Genomic DNA, 12378 nt, shown 5'->3' on the forward strand with positions numbered 1-12378 from the left:
GATGTGAAGGCACAAAACGAGAAGACAACCTCGAGTGGCATGTCTACAAGCCAAGGGACACCGAGGATGGCCAGGAAATACCAGACGCGAGAAGAGGCAAGGAAGGATTCTCCCCTAGAACCATGGGGGGCATGGGCCTTCTGACATCTTGATTTTAGACTTCTAGTCTCCAGAACTGTGAGACAATAAATGTGTGATGTTTTCAGCAATCCAAGGTTTGGTATATTATTATGGCTATCCTGGGCAACCAATATATCCTGTCGTTCCTTTTGTCTCATTAACCCCCACTCAGCCAAACTCTCTCAGGGAGGGTGTCCTGGACCTTCTGGCTCAGTCTAATCCCCTATTGTATACACACAGCACTCTGTTCCCCACCACCTTTGTAGCATTTGCCATAGTTATAACTTGACATTTATCTATGCAATTACGTGATTGTCCCACCCTCTCAGTAGACTCTAAAGTCCCTTACAGTAGGGACTGTGCCTTCTTTAGCTCACTGTGGTATGCCCTGGGCCTAGCCTAGCACATGACACACAGTGGTGCTCCACAAGTATTTCCTATATTGAGTAAACAGAGCAAATATATTGAATAAATGAATGACAGAAAGAGGTATGGGGGGATGCTGGAGATGAGACTAGAGGTTGTTAAGACCTTAAGAGAAGGCAGGCTGGGAGACAGCTTACTGTGACACAATTTCCACAGGGGCCCCCAAATACGTCTGCTGTCTGCTGATGCTATCATTGCACAAGAAAGGTTTGAAACACATATATCCCTGGGAGATCAGACATTAACCTAAATTTGCATTAGCATATTAATAACACATCCTTTCCAGAAAGCAAGCTGGAGGAGAGGGTGTGTTAAGAATACTAAATCAAGACTCTGAAAGTCTAAAGATGAAAGCTGTCATTCGGTGACCAGGGAGGAAAAAATATGGGAACCAGGGTGAATGGTATAAAAAATAACCTTTCTTACGTCATAGTTTGGCTGAGGGTCACCTTCCACTGGTCAGAAACAATCCACCAGGTCACAACTTACCTAGGGTCAACGAGACCCCTTCCTGGCAGTCTAACGTGCTTCATGGACCCTTGGCAGCCAGGGAAACAATGATTTCCTCTTCAACTAGATGGATGCTGGGGGACAGTGGGAGGCTGTGCAGGTGGCACTTCTCCCCCCAAAAGGGTTCTGATCACAAGGTTTTTCTTCTGGAATGAAAATTGAAAAATCTTCACCATCAGTCATCATCTAGATCCTACAGGGTACTGGTCACCACACATGGCCAGTTATCACAGGACAGTCATTTTTGGAGGGAAGGTCAAACTCCAAAACCCAATAATGACAGGAAATGATCCTCACATTCTATTTAAAAGGCCTTGAAGATCAGCAGAAACAGAAGAGAAACCTGAAATGGATAACTGCTTTTATAAAGCATTTACAGAGCTACAGGAGCTCATTTTTTTCCCTCTACTGTCAACATGCCTTTAACGACAATGAAAAGGAATTTTTCCTCTATTGCCCCAACTCGGGATATATTTCCAGAATAATGATTAAACACCCGCAAAATGCTTCCCATTCTGAAACTGTTAAGGTAAATTCCATGAAGTATTAGTCTGAAGTTTACTAAACTCTTAGACTTTCAGAGTTAGAAGGAATCTCTGAGAAAATCTGGCCCAACCCCCCTCCAGGGAAAAAATACATTCTACAATATCTCCAACAATGACCCCAATTTATGCTTGAGTTTTCATAGGAACAATGATCTAGCTTACTTCCTTTCTAGCCAACTTACTCCATTATTAAGCAAGACTACTTAAGCTTTTCAAATATATCTTACGACATGGAACTCTATAAAACCAGCTGGCTCAATTTAAATTTTACACTGGTATTTTATTCTTCCAAAAATAATTGTCCAAAGAAAAACATTTTAATTGCATATTTAAATGAAAGGCTTGGCAATAATTTTATTTTTAGATTTATGGCCACCGGACTATTCCTGTGGCAGGACTGAAAGTAAACTAAACTTTGAAATTTAACAGGTAACCCATACACCTATGTTTCAACATGTGAATTACACACTCCTTCCCAAAACTAGGTTTCAGCATTAGAATTATCTCAATTTTTACCTTTTTTAGTGAAACTTAAACCTCACAAGACACTTATTTGTGAAGTATCTTTCCTACAGTGGTTTATTTTTGTGAATTATTTTATTTCTAGAAAACATATTGTTGGCACTTGGTATGGTCGTTTGATTTTATAATTTGACGGTACATTTAAGAGTAAAAGCAAATACAGATGATTTAGAAATTCTGAAACATCAATTGAGCAATTGGAAGTAAAACCAAACTCTTTCTCAAATACGTTTTAAGTAAACCATTAGAGTCAGACTACAAAAGAATTACTTTTAACTTTAAGCAGGGTTTTAAAATATTCTAAATATTTGTAAAAATCTTAAAATATATAACCAAAATAAACAAGAAAATATGCATGTCACAGACTTTGATTGGGCTGAATGTGGACATAACATTTTGCATTGTTTCTTCAAAGTCAGTAGGGCTTAGTCAAAACAAGAAGAGAGAAAATACAAAGAAAGGGGATCTGATAATTAAATCACAAGATGATTAGAAAAAGCATTCACCTTTCAGGAAGCAGCAGGAAGAACGTAATCTCAGCCAACGTCTCTAGTTGCTAAAATGGTTTGGATAGAACTCTGCTATAGTTCCCCATGACTGATACTGGCTGTTGATGTTGGATTCAGATACAAGGATCCATACTGATGAAAATTAGTTGCAGCAAGTAAGCACTTGTACTGTCAGCCATGTCCAAGCACTGCCTTCTCCTGCACTATAATAGTCGCATTTCAACTCGAAAGGGATTAAAACCTCCACAAATACTGAAGCATACTGAAAATAAATTGAAAACCAGTGGGAAGTAGAACGCAGTTTAAAAAGCTGCATGAAATCAGCAACCTTAAACAGAAGATTTACTGTTTTTGCCCCAGAGAAAATTTCAGAATGCCCGTTAAAAGCAACCTTTAGGATAGTTCAGTGTCTCAAATTATATTATTGGGAAGGGAGGCTGAATAATTTTATTTGGATCTGTTTTGGACAAAACAAAGTGTAACTAGAGACAAATCCCATCATTTACTAGGGATGCAGTCTTTTATCCTTGGTCTTTTATTTGCGATATTTTAAAGTTACAGTTTCGAAAGAGTTGAAAATGTTTGTTACTGTGTAACTCCCCCACGTTCACTATGAACAAAAGTTCTGTGCTGTGAATTTTTTACGCGACAGAAGATAAATGCTGAGGTGCAGCAGCAGGGGATGGAAGGAGTAAATTCCACAAATGCTCATCCTAGTTGCAATGGAAAACCATCTATTCTCATCATTTCTCAGCCATACAAAAGAGAAAAGGACGACTATTACATTTCACCATCGTGGATAAAATATGCACTCCAGCACTTCTGCACCATCATTTCAAAGAACATTCTTTTGTTCCAATTTCAAAAGCAAAATAACTAGCAATAGCCATTTAGAAAATGAAATGTGGCCTGGAAAATAATTATTGGGATCAATAAACGATTAAAATTGGAGGTAGGGGCTTTCTTAGATTTATTTCAATTCTTTACAAGAGAGTTAAAACTAAGAATTATCAAATACATTTTAAAATACTGTATGAACTTCTTTGGCAATGAGCTACATACACGTAAGCAGGGATTCTCTTGATGTGTGCAGAAATCATCTCCTGACATACTTCCCTGTATTTTGGTAGTACCATTTAGAGTCCATAAGATGGCAGGCCTAGATTTCACAGTGATATTCTTTTCCTCCCCCAACCCCCCATGAAATTCTTAAAAGCATAAATATACTCATTGCCTTGAAATAGATATCGTGTATTTTCAGCAGCAGGTGGCCAGTAATAATATTAAGAGCACCGACCAGATTAAATTTGTAAATTATGAAACATGGGGACTCTTTAACAAGCTAATGTATTTTCCTAGCTCATAATGAATCACAAAGTATTACAGCCAAAAGGAAACTTATGGCCACTTATTCTGGTATTGCCTTTCTCCGGAAAGGAAACCAGAGTCCAGATTTCAGCGCTTCGCCCAAGGCCACAAGGCGAAGGGAGTAGCAGAGAGAGAACCAGCATCTTGGTTTCCTTCCTTCTAAATCTGCACCAGTGCTCTTGCCCACTGTATCTCTCCAGCTCCTCATGGTGGCATCCAAGTCCACATGACTACTCTGCACAGAGCCCCACTTCGCACTTCTCCACAGACTGCCTTTCACCCGTCAGGGCTTCGCTCATGAGTTACCCCGAGCCTGGAATTCCGCAACTCTCTTCACAGTTCTGTCCACGTGTTTCTCAAACTGGGGTGTGGTGAGGTACCGCGGTATTTGAAGCTACAGGAAGAATAAGTCCTCCTAGATGACTGGAGGCGGGAGGGGATGACAACACCTTTTTAATTAAAAGAAACATAAAATGTGTATGAACTTTAAACACGAAATACACGAAGTTTCAAAGAGGTGTGTCGCTTTGGGTAGACTCGCTTAGGCTATATGCCCTCAAGCCCACCGCAGGAGACACCCTTGGTCCCCTATCCTGTTGGGACACTTTGGTGGAAAGCTCAGAATGGTACCTGGTTAAAAGGCTCCTCTCCATCAGAGCCCACCTTGTCTACTGTGAAGCACATAAATAAGGTCACGTTACACGTGTGTCCTACACAAATTGTCACGCTGCTGTCTAAACCCTGTGTACGTGGTCCTGAGATAAATTTAGATTCTATATATGGCAAGCATGACGTTATAAACATTATAATATAAATCAAATATCAACTATTACACAGCTATTGTATAGAATAACAGAGATCACCAGTAGGCAGAATTCTATGGGCAAACCAAACACAGTAGATGGAATAAAAATAAACCAATGTACTACTTTCAGGGTTTTATAATGACTATTTACATTAAGCATATACGATATAGACGAAAGCACAGGGATCCAGGAAGCAAGAGAGCTGGAGGGCTTCTGATGAATTATCTAACCTGTCTTCGTCTGTTTTCTATTTTCTCGTAACAGTGGATTGTGTTACTATGGGGGTGGAAAGGTCTAGAATTCTAAATTCCTTTTTCTCATCCTTTGCTCTACCATTTCTTAGGGTATTATTTTTTAATGAACGTAAGATAAGATAATCAGCACCTAAACCTTTTCCTGGAGGTCTGACAGTGATTAACTCAGTTACTTGAAATATACTTAACTTAAAAATTCTCAGCATATCGATTGGTTAGAAATCAGTAAGTTAGTCAATGCTGCGAAAAACAAAGCCAAAATGAAGAAGGATTCCACATTAAATGAGACCAGAGATGTGACACCTGAATGCAATGCATGATCTGGGATTTTCTTTTGCTGTGAAGAACAGTATTAGGACAACACATTTTGACTACAGATTAGACAATAATAAACAATGGTATTACATCCTTTTCCTGATTTTGATTATTGTACTAATAGTTATGTGAGAGAATGACCTTATTTCTCAGTTATACACTGAACTACTTAGGGACAAAGGGGCATGACGTCTGCCATAAGAGAGAGCAAGCACAAGAGAACATGTGCAAATGTGCCCATGTGGTAAATGTTAACAGTTGGGAAATACAGGGAAAGGGTACACGAGAATCCTTTGTACTACTCTTGTAACTTTTTTTTTTTTTTTTTTTTTTAGAGAGAAAGTGAGCATGAGCTGGGGAGGGAGAGGGAAAAGGGAGAAGCAGACTCCTGGCTGAGCAGGGAGCCCGATGCGAGGCTCAATCCCAAGACCCTGGGATCATGATCTGAGCTGAAGGCAGATGCTTAACAGACTGAGCCACCATACTTGTAACTTTTCTGTAACTCTGAAATTATGTCAAAAAATAAAAAATTAGGGGCGCCTGGGTGGCACAGCGGTTAAGCGTCTGCCTTCGGCTCAGGGCGTGATCCCGGCGTTATGGGATCGAGCCCCACATCAGGCTCCTCCGCTATGAGCCTGCTTCTTCCTCTCCCACTCCCCCTGCTTGTGTTTCCTCTCTCGCTGGCTGTCTCTATCTCTGTCAAACAAATAAATAAAATCTTTAAAAAAATAATAATAAAAAAAATTAAAAGAAAGAAACAAGAAAGACAGTTTGTTTGAGTGGCTGCATATAGAACTACAATGGTACAAAGATTAAGGGGAAGGGAAAACTGTCCTGGAAAGGAACCCTCTTCATTTATAATATTTCTTTGGAATTCAAGTTTATGCTACTAGACATGAAATGCTATACTGTGTATCATATGAAAGCACGGTCCTAGTCAACATTGGTGTAAGAATTCTTATTTGAGAAGATAAATGTTGCTATAATGCCATTCTGTTAGTCATTTCTTTATTTTTATGTTCTGCTTTGGTAAATCTTTACCTATAACCAGTGTTACAACTTAAAATCTCTTCATTGACAACTCACAGGAAGAGTTGCACTCAGCATCTATGTAAAAACATACCCCAGATGATGAAAGACAGTGTTGAGACTGTGAAATCGAAAACACATAAGACAAATAGAAAAGCTATTTAAAGCAAATTTCAAAAAAAATAAATGACGTTTCAAAGATCATTTTACAAGAGGGAAGGCAAGGCAACCCGAGACACTAGAAAATGAACTCTAGTATCTGCCTTCCCCGTGTGTGTAGTAGACTGTGCTGATGTCCCCAGGATTTCGCACATAGAAGTACCTTGCTTACTATTTTCTGATGATATTCAAAGGGACTGTAATAAATGACCTTCCACATGACTATTATTAAATGTATTTGTTTTTCAATTGCTTCCTAAATGTGCAATTCTCTTTCTTAAAGGAATCTTTAACACATTACAATTTTAAAAATATATTTATTCATTTTAGAGAGAGAGCACACGTGAAAGGGTGAGGGGTGGAGGGAGAGGGAGAGAAAGGGAGAGAAGCAGACTCCCCACGTAGCGCGGAGCCCAACATGGGGCTCAATCTCACAACCCTGAGATCATGACCTGAGCCGAAATCAAGAATCTGACATTTAACCGACTGAGCCACCCAGGTATCTCATAAATTCTTAATAAAGAATTACATAGATTTGCCTTCTGTAAATCCTTGCTTCTGATCTATACATCTCAAAGTTAAAATGCTCCTGAATTGAGAGTGCGGTTTGGGCTGCTGGGGAGGCGGGAGGGTGACATTTAGAAGTACACAAGTATTTCCCACAGTATTGGTAATTTTCTAGTTATTTGGATAGGTGGTGGATTCACTAGGGCTTATTAGGCTTATTAATTTACATTTACTATATATATTATTATGATTGTGTGAAATATTTCTAAAGGTGTTTTAAAAGAACATAATGTAATATTTTCCTTTTTAAAAGCTACATCACAAAATAGAAGCTTTCCTTTTATTTGACTCTCTCTCCATTTTAATAGCTGTTGATTCAGATGTTCAACATATATTTATTTAGCAACTATCACATGCCAGACATGGTTGTGTATTGAGGGTGCAAGCCAATATAAACATCACAAAAACCAATATAAATAAAAACATGGTCCTTGCCTGCAGGCAGGTGATAGTCTAGTTGTGAGGACCTGAAGGGCAGAGCTATGTGTAATTCTTTGCAAGCTTGGTACCTCCGACTGCACCTTGCCCATGTAAGAACCTCAATAATGTTCATTGATGATACTGATGCTGTTGGTACCATTTACAGATCTTTTCAGAGATAGATTATTAAGATTTTATTTTATTATTTATAAAGATTTATTTATTCATTAGAGAGAGCAGGGGGAGGGGCAGAGACAGGAGAAGAAGAGAAGCAGTCTCTGAGCTGAGCGCGGAGCCTGAGGCACGGCTTGATCCCAGGACCCTGAGGTGATGACCTGAGGGCCCTGAGATCACGACCTGAGCTGAAATCAAGAACAGGACACTCATCCGACAGAGCCACTCAGGCACCCCTTAAAGATTTTACTTTTGAGGAATCTCTATACCCAAAATGAGGCTTGAACTCACAACCCTAAGATCAAGAGTCATGTGCTCTTCTGACTGAGCCAGCCAGGTACCGTGGTAGAAGATTCTTTGTGCTGTATTCAGATCATCTTGCCACTTAAAATAGACTTCACTGGGTCCTGGGATCCAGTCCCACATCAGGCTCCTTGCCCAGTGGGGAACCTGCTTCTCTGTCTTCCCCTGCCTGCCGTTCCCCCTGCTGTGCTCTCTCTCTTGCTATCCGTCTGTCAAATAAATGAAATCTTTTAAAAAACCGAACAGTTCAAATATTAGAATAGCTCCCTTGGAGCTATATCGTTGAGCAACTGCATATGAAAGCTTACATATGTAGTTACCTATACACACCGATCATGTGATCATACAATGGTAAACCCTAAACACATCACACTGAAGAGGGTTTCTGGATTTTTTTAAATGTTTTTTGTTTTGGTTTGATTGAGTCAGAAAGTCTACACTCTATGGCAGAGGTTTCAGAATTATTTTATGTATTACGCTTTTCTGAAAGGTTTCTATGACTTTTATTAGACTCTCGAAGGTGCTGGTGACCCAAATAAGACTATGAACCATGACCTCAGAAGAGAGTAATCAGCACCCTCATTCAAAGGTACCTGACATACAGAATGAAATCAATACACATGACTGAATGAATCTTAAATGAATAACCTTTTTCCAGAGTATCCTTGAACTTTTTAATGCAATCATCAAGTGTTGGGTAGAAAAGATAAATCAGGGGGAAAAAATGACAAATCAAGACTGAGTTTCTACTAAACGCAGGACAATGGTATAGGTGATGGGAGGTCTTTTTTAAAAAAGGTAATTTGTTTTTAAGGAAACTATGATCTAATCAGAATGACAAAACATAGACAAAATGCTGTGAGACTACTGGCAAAGGGGAAAAGGTAGTCAAGGTATTATAAACGTACACTAGAACTTTTGAAGGTGAGCCTTTCCTAGGTCTCAAGATTTGTGACACATACAGGCTTTAATTTTTCCATCTACAATCAGAAAAAGACGGAAAGCATAAAGGGTAGGGAGAGGGGGAATGAAGAGATCAGAACAAATGAGACCCCCCCTCCCTGCTCCTCTTTTTATAATCTTCAGTGATTGGGGCATCAAGCACTCCAGCGGCTCCTCAAGGGCAGTCACTAGCTCTTTCTCCTTACCACTTTTTTACTTAGGGAGGCAAAGTGGGTGGGGGTCGCAGACTTGACCGAGAGCACAGGGAAACCATTCCTCCAGTGCCCTAAACCCATTACACATCTTTAAACAGACGCTAGCCCAAGAAATCTTTCACCCAAGGAAATACTTCAAAAAGTTCTAGTTCACATTCAGGAGACAACCCCAATAGGTCTATTTGGTAGCATAAGTTGGTATACCTCTAAGCCAGCACTGTTGCTCCTTTCTTCTGTGAGCTTTCTGAAGAGTCCAAGTAGAAGGCCAAGGCCAACTAGCATCTAAACCCTTTCCCCATTTTGGTATATCAGTTTTTATAAACTGAGGCAAAGCTGTAGCAACTGTATTTTGCTTACGGGTGTCTTATTTCTTCACTATAAGAAAGTATGTAGGAGATACACAGTAAGATCAATATTTAAGAAGATAATCCAGGAATTTAGCCCAACTATGGTGATATTTGTTGCCTTTTCATTTTTCACCTGAAACATAAAGTACAAAAATACTACTATTTATAAAGAGCATCATTTCTTGGATCTTCTCTAATTCCACTGCTAACATTTTCAGATTATAGCTAATTCGTGGACCAGCTGCTACAGACAGGAACGGTTCAACTTCCAGCTCTGTCACAATGGGTGAACCTGGACAAGTTATTTATTCTTTCTAAGCTTAGATTTCCTTATTTGTGAAAAATACAACTTTTGTGAGCAATAAACAAGATACTGCAAATAAAGATATTGCATAGCATTTTTGTAAGTGCTCAATAAATATCTGCCATTATTCTCATTGTTATTGCCTTCATCAGTCTCCCTGTCTACAGTCTCTCTCTATAAAATTCACCTCCCACTATGGAGCCACATAATTATTTTCGAATCACCTTTGATTTTGTCAGTCTCTTATCAAAACCCTTCAACGGATTCCATGCATACAGGATAGTCTTATCTTCTTACCTCAGCGTATTGCTATTCTCTGTCTACCCTTAACCAACGTGACACCAGCCTCATCTCTCAAGAGGCCCCTTAATAACAGATTAAACTTCTCCTTCCCCAACATATGCTGTTCTTTCCAGCATCCTTGCTTTGTTCCTCGTATTCCCTCCACATGGAATGCCTTCCCTACGTACATCCATATAGGTCACGAACCTCCAAGCTAGCTTGGAGGCCACATCCTCCACAAAGCTTTTTCTGATTCATCTAGTAAAATGAGTTTTCCCTCTGCACTTCTGAAATACTAGGTTGTTTTCTTCTACCTTGAAAAAGCATTTCTTAGATTTATATTATCTCCCAACCTGAATGTAAGTCCTTTAAAAACCAATGGACAAATAAACTGTTGGGACTACATCAAAATAAAAAGCTCCTGCACAGCAAAAGAAACGACCAACAAAACTAAAAGACAGCCTACTGAATGGGAGAAGACTTATGCAAATGACATATCTGATAAAGGGTTAGTATCCAAAATATATAAATAATTTATACAACTTAACAACAAAAAACCCAAAAAATCTAATTTAAAAAATGGGCAGGATGGGGCGCCTGGGTGGCACAGCGGTTAGGCGTCTGCCTTCGGCTCAGAGCGTGATCCCGGCATTATGGGATCGAGCCCCACGTCAGGCTCCTCCGATATGAGCCTGTTTCTTCCTCTCCCACTCCCCCTGCTTGTGTTCCCTCTCTCGCTGGCTGTCTCTATCTCTGTCGAATAAATAAATAAAATCTTTAAAAAAAAAAAATGGGCAGGAGACATGGACATTTCTCCAAAGAAGACACACAGATGGCCAATAGACACTCAACATCATTCATCATCAGGGAAATGCAAATCAAAACCACAATGAGACAGCACCTCTTATCTGTCAGAATGGCTAAAATAAAAAACACAAGTAAAAAGTGTTGGCACGGATGTGGAGAAAAAGGAACCCTGGTGCACTGCTGCTGGGAAGCAAACTGGTGCAGCCACTGTGGAAGACAGTATGGAGGTTCCTTAAAGAATTAAAACTAGAACTACCCTATGATCCAGTAATCGCACTACTGGATATTTACCCAAAGAATATGAAAACACTAATTCGAAAGGATACATGTACACCTATGTTTACTGCAGCGTTATTTACAATAGTCAAACTATGTAAGCAGCCCAAGTGTCCGTCAATTGATGAATGGATGAAGAAGATGTGATACATATATATGCAATGGAATATTAGTCATAAAATAGAGTAAAATCTTGCCTTTTGCAATGACATGGATGGATCTAGAGAGTATAATGCTATGTAAAATAAGCCAGTCAGAGAAAGACAAACACCATATGATCTCGCTCACATGTGGAAATTTAAGAAACAAAACAAATGAACAAAGGGAAAAGAAAAAGAGACAAACCAAAAAACTGACTCTCAACTATGGAGAACAAACAGATGGTTACCAAAGGGGAGGTGGGCAGGGGGATCGGTGAGATAGATGAAGGGGATTAAGAATACACTTACTTGAGGAGCACTGAGTAATATATAGAATTACTGAATCACAATATTGCACACCTGAAGCTAATATCACACTGTACGTTAACTGCATTGGAATTTTTTTAAAAAAAGAAGAAATACAATTGTCTAAGGAAGAACAGTTTATAGAGGCAAGTTTCAGAAAGAAATATTTAATGCCACACAGAGTGGACTACTGGAGGACAGTCTAAGAGAATAGTCCTTGAAGGTCAGTTTTAGAAGGTGGGAGAAGAAATAAAAGAAAAAAGAAATAAAAGGAAAAAGCAGCAGTGAAATCTGTGATTTGGGGATGGTTTTAGGAAGCCCCCCATAATCTCCACCAAGTCCCCTAAATCTAACCAAAATTAACATTTAAATAAATCTGTTCTGCAAATGAAAAACAAAAACAAAACAAAACCAAGGTACAAATCGGTTCCGCTTCATATCCCCCTTGTCTCTAGTACAGGGCCACATTGACAACAGGTACTTGGTAAGTATTTACGGAATGAATAATCAAATACTCAATAAAAGTAACATGTGGTAACAGAAGAGGGTGAAATAAAGTGCTAAGAGAGCTCAGGGGAGTAAGTGGTTATTTTCACTGACTCTGCATTTGAAGTAAGCCTTCTTTGTGAGGTAGAGATGATGGAAATCAGAATTCTAGGCCAAGAGAAACATGTGAATAAAGGATGGAGGGGGAAAGCACAAATACTGAATACAATTCATATGGCTCAAATC

At 39.3% G+C, this 12378-nt stretch overlaps 1 long non-coding RNA gene across 8 annotated transcripts in view; it reads right to left on the reverse strand.

Annotated features, from left to right (window-relative positions):
- Positions 1 to 10603, reverse strand: part of LOC105238337 — a 28971-nt gene extending 18368 nt beyond the window's left edge. For 6 of the 8 annotated variants that reach the window (XR_004620334.1, XR_004620335.1, XR_004620333.1 and 3 more), the window contains exons 1-2: positions 9389 to 10603; positions 1036 to 4449 (exon numbers count right to left, since the gene is read on the reverse strand). This is a non-coding gene — a long non-coding RNA (uncharacterized LOC105238337). The remainder of the gene's footprint in view (positions 1 to 1035; positions 4450 to 9388) is intronic. The other 2 variants (XR_004620336.1, XR_004620331.1) reach the window with 2 other exon arrangements.
- Positions 10604 to 12378: the final 1775 nt, after the last annotated feature.

Source organism: Ailuropoda melanoleuca, chromosome 14 (genome assembly GCF_002007445.2).
Source record: "Ailuropoda melanoleuca isolate Jingjing chromosome 14, ASM200744v2, whole genome shotgun sequence".
Lineage (NCBI taxonomy): Eukaryota > Metazoa > Chordata > Mammalia > Carnivora > Ursidae > Ailuropoda > Ailuropoda melanoleuca.